General features: G+C 47.9%; 1 protein-coding gene across 7 annotated transcripts in view; it reads right to left on the bottom strand.

The window, feature by feature from the left end:
* The window catches only part of LOC113800503 (blood vessel epicardial substance), a 59,326-nt gene that overhangs the window by 33,624 nt on the left and 20,702 nt on the right, over positions 1 to 5,000 (bottom strand). The window lies entirely within an intron of this gene.

Genomic DNA, 5,000 nt, shown 5'->3' with positions numbered 1-5,000 from the left:
CAGTCATGTCAGCAGCTGCGATGGGATGAAGGCTTGCGGATGTCATGTCAGTCATGTCAGCTACAAGTGCCGCTGCCCGGCGGGGATGGAGAAACTGCACGAAGGAACGGCCTACGAGAGAAAACACGTCTGCGTCGACTCGGCATATACAAAAACTTGTTTTTCAAGCGACAGGAAATCTATTGAGAAATATTTAATCTTACTTCACCCTCACTCACCCTCCCCATGCTGTATTTACTCCGCAATTGCGTCAGCAACTGTACGTGCATGTTAGTAGTTATATGTTCTCGGTTTTAATATATATTACACGAAAGGTGAAATATAGTGCGAGCCTTCCTACAGGTGAATCGCGCTGGGACGAGCGAGGGAAAGTCCCCGGCGTCCTCACCTTCCTGTGTACTGGTGCACTGCGTCAGCCAGACTGCTCTACTTGTTCTTCACAAGCTCCCGTTCCTCATAACATTCCTCGGTTACAAAAAAACATTACCTCTAATATTTACATTATCTATACACATAAAGGTGCGTCTGTTATCTCTGTTCCGAATACATCCGTGCACCTCTCTCTTCTCCTTTATTCATTTTCCCTTTGCCTCCCTCCGTCCGCTTGACCCCTGCTCGTGCCACTTGGTCGACATAACTTGCCCACGTTGGTCACCAGCCAGCAGAGCCTCGTGTTGCATAAACCGACCCCTCCTCCCTCCTGCTGCCCGCGCCTCCCCTGTTTTTCACTGCCCTTCTCTCTTCCTCCGTTCCTCCTTTCCGCTCTCTGCCGCCTCTTCCGTCTCTAGCGTTTCGGGCAGTCACGCGCAGATCATTGGGGGAAGTTATCCTGCGGTTCATACATTTCAACTCAAACGCTATGCTATTACCAGTAATATAATCAGCATGTCCACTGCATTTTTTGGTATTCAGCGCTTCACATATTTGGTTAAAGTTTTTTCTCTCTCCTTCTCTCACATCCTCTTTGCTGTTTCATTCTTTCCCCTATTATCATGTTCCCCTATTTCCCCATCCGGTTACGTCTTTTGAATCACTAGTCTGACGTATAAGTACTGTCACAGCATTTCATAATATGACATACTTGTTGCTTTTTCGCGATACTAATCTGAGAGAATGAGAGAGGAGAAGAAGGGAGAGGGTGGACAAAGAGAAAGAAAGAAAGAAGGAAAAAAGACAGAAAGAGATAAATATAGAAAGATTAATAAACAGAAAGAGAGAGCGAGAATTTTGATTCATTCACATTCACGCGTGAACGAACAAATACAACTACAAGCCTAAACACGCCCACAAAACACACACCCATAACCATTGATTTTGCAGTATTGATCCAAGAGTTGCGAGGGGAAGTGCCGTCCCTAAGGGCTGGGCCGAGCTGTAGGACATTTTTCTATGGTCGATGGTTGGCCGGATTCTGCACCGCATTCTCCGCTCTGCAGGTGGCGCTGGAGGTGAAGCCCCGTGCGGCCGGAGACGGATGTGATGATCAGACTCTTGATTTGCCTTGTAGCAATTGCACGTTCCGCTCTTGCACTTCCATGCCATCTTTATGCCTCGAGGTTTTCATTGCATGTCTTTCAGCGGTTGTACTATATAGTCTGCTCCAATTTCTATCCATTTTGAAGTCTGACGGAATTTGTTTCCGTATTGGAAATCGCATTAGTGAGTGTCCTCGCGCCACAAAGTCCCCGACTTTAAACTGCAGTCACCACCGGCGCCCAGGTCCTCGGCGTCAACGCCTGTCCCAGATGTCTGAAAATATTCCGGCTCTTTAGTGTCACATGCAATTCCGGTCCTAGTTTTTCCAATTCATCCGTGAACTGTTTCCTCGCCGTTCCTTCCCTTTATGACTCACCAGTGGCGGTGTCCTTCAGCGCTCCAGTCCCTTTCCGAAAGGTCCCTCCAGCGGTCAAGAAGACACATAAAATAAGTTTACAGTCGTGCGCCGCCTCAAGGACACACATGCCGTGCAGGACCCGCCCTCGTCCGGAGATTATACTCGTCGAGGAACACCATTAACCTGTTTTTAAAGCCGGGGCGCTGGTTATCCTACTGCAAATGTAGGTCGTCTGCTGGGCCACGCAGACTTTACACCAAGGTCTCCCTCTCTAGCCTTCCAGAGCTCACCCACAGGCGCTTCCTGGCCGTCCCCTCGGCCGTGCATGGCGACATCCCGGCCTTCTAGTTTTCTTTGATTATCGCCTTCATCTCCATATCGATCTTTACGGTTACGTTCACTTCTTAGCATCATTTCTGCATTTACGTAGCTATGCAAAATATAAAGGAAAATGAAAGCTATTAAATATAACGGGTCTCGGCAAGAATCAGGTCCTAAATGGACGGAACAAAAATAACCCTTTGAAAACAAAGTAATCAGAATTTACAACACCCGCAATAACAAAGGCGGGTCTTTGGGGTGATGTTAGGTAAGGATGACATAAGATTATCGACCAAACGCTTAAGAAGGAGTAAAAACACACCCTGTTGTCACGCTCTGCATTATGGCAAGAAAATAACTCTGTACCTTGCCACGCTAAGGTCACACGTCCAAGCGCCGCGGCTTTGTTCGGGCATTAGGCTGTTTGCACAACATATTTTGCCAGTTTGCCCTGCGAGAATATTGTGTATTTTACCTACACGTTTTTCTGTTTGTTTACTGGTATACTTTAGTTTGAGCATTTCTTGTGACCTGATCTTCGTATTGAGCCCGCCTCCCTGCCCATGGCAGGGTCATTCTACGCTGCTCACCTACCATGGGAGTTGCATCTAGAAGACTCAGGAGAATCGAAAGGCCGCCTCAGGTTATGCGGTCGATAATATGCGTCCATTATAGACATGGAGAAGTCGTCTCAGAGCCTCCTCAGTCCTCCTCTTTAAATGTCGTAGTCTCCCACTTTCTCTTCTTTTTATTTTATTTTTAATGCTGATGCGTTTCTATTTCCAGAAATGACGTCATTGCGCGATGCTCACTTGTTTTGCGGAGATGGAAGCGGGAGGTAAACATGGAAAAATGTCAGAAGGGTGAGAGTACAGACCGTCTACCAGCTCCAGTTTTCCATCCCTGAGGTAATAAAACCGTACTTTAAATTCAATATGTACAACGTTGTGGTAAAAACTAACATATCCTCAAAGTTTCTTGTTATTTTTTTCCTTAGCCTTATCCACCAACATCGACACATAACTGCAAACATACAAATACATTTACTCTCTCTCCCCCCCACCTCCTTCTCTCTTTCTCTCCCTCTCCCTCCCACCTCTCTCTCCCATGTCTGTCTGTCTCTCTCCCATCTGTCTGTCTATCTGTCTCTCTTTCTCTCACAAGTGTCTGTCTACCTGTCTGTCTGCTTCTCTCTCTCTCCCTCCCTCTCTCTCACAATATTGCTAATTGACTCTTGACACCCCTGACCCGTGCCAAGGGACCTTTGCAAAGCAGCCTAACCATGATGGGAGATCCTGGACTTGCCAAACAGAAAGTAGAAATACCTTTCTGTTTGACTAGGTCATATTTTGTCACGCACAACACCAGTGATGGTTCGTATGTCTACAAATGACACGGAAAAAAATGGCGGTAAGTGCCATAGCCCGTGTGAGTGCCTTGGGTCGAGGGCTACAGAAGGAAGGTCTTTGCTGGATTTTCATTACCTTTTACCTTCTTGAAAACAACTCGATTTTTTTCTCTTCTTTCCTCTCGTTCTTTTCTGTCATCTTACCATTTCCCCTCCCTATTCTCTTTTCGCCTTCTCGTCAAATCAGTGTCTTACTCTCATTCTCTCTGTCTCCGTCTCTGTCTCTGTCCGTCTCTCTCTCTCTCTCTCTGTCTCACCTTTCTTAAGACCACTTTCCTCTCTTATCCAGGGCCAATTTCACGCCCCGAGGAGAGGAGAAAAGGTCAAAGTGGACATGGGGACGAAGGTGGAGGAGAAATAACAAGAAAGTTAAACAAGGGAAAAGGAGAGGAAGCAGAGCACGTGGAGAAGGCAGAACAAAGCAGCAGCAGAGGGCTGGAACTGGGATGTCTGCATGACAGAGGATCAATACCGGAGTGAAGCAAGTAAAGCCGGTCACTCCAGCCTTGCACACCCTTCTGTGTGGCACTCCTCTATGAGGCTCTGAAGCCACTACCCCGTCTATGATGTCTATGCAGCCCATTTCCCGCCGTGGGATCCTGCTGTCACTCCCATTTCTGCTGCGAGAACGAGAGGCACCGAGGCGACGGGGCCAGTCTGAAATATTCCGACTCACGTGCGTGCGAGAACAAGCACTTCCTCCTTGCCGCCCTCAGCTCCACTCCCTCGAGCATGTACGCGATCCATGCTCTCCCTAATTGCATCACGGAATGACGACGGTAATGAATCACATGATCTCGGATTATCAACGGTTTCATCTTAAAAAGAAAGACAGAAAAAAGAACGGTCGGCAAAAACATCAACGAGACCCGCTGACGGCCAATCTTTCCAACTTATCACTGTATAAATCACCCTGGCCAAACATGCGGGTGATGAAGGCTTCAAAACATAAACTAGAGGAGGAGCGTGAGATAGGAGGGAGGGGGTTAAGGAGGGAAGGCAAGTGAAAGGGAGGAACGGAGACAGGGAGGGAGGGATGGAGGGAAAGAGCGAGGACAAATGGCAGGAGGTTGGGAAATAATGGAGAGGGAAAGTAGGGAGATAGAGAGAGGAAGAGAGGGAGATAGTGACTGAAGGAGGGGGAGGGGGAAGGGAAAAGGGAAGAGAGAGGGAAGAAGGTAGGGTTTGGAGGGAATGCGAGAGAGAGAGAAAGAAAGAGATAGATAGAGAGAGAGAGAGCGAGCTAGCAGAGCCATGCAGTTTTGTAATATGGCAGCCATTCATTCCCCCACCGCGCACGCAAGGCGTTTGTACCGCCACAGTACACGGCATCCGTAAGAATGCACATCTGAACCTTCTTCAAAGTGAAAGAAAAAACTCGATGGGATGTTTTCCGCTCACGACCGACGCTCGAGTGGGAGCGAAATGCACAGCCGT

Source organism: Penaeus vannamei, chromosome 2 (assembly GCF_042767895.1).
Source record: "Penaeus vannamei isolate JL-2024 chromosome 2, ASM4276789v1, whole genome shotgun sequence".
Lineage (NCBI taxonomy): Eukaryota > Metazoa > Arthropoda > Malacostraca > Decapoda > Penaeidae > Penaeus > Penaeus vannamei.
Note: the sequence above shows the minus strand (reverse complement) of the source record. Positions and strands in the feature narration are given on the sequence as shown.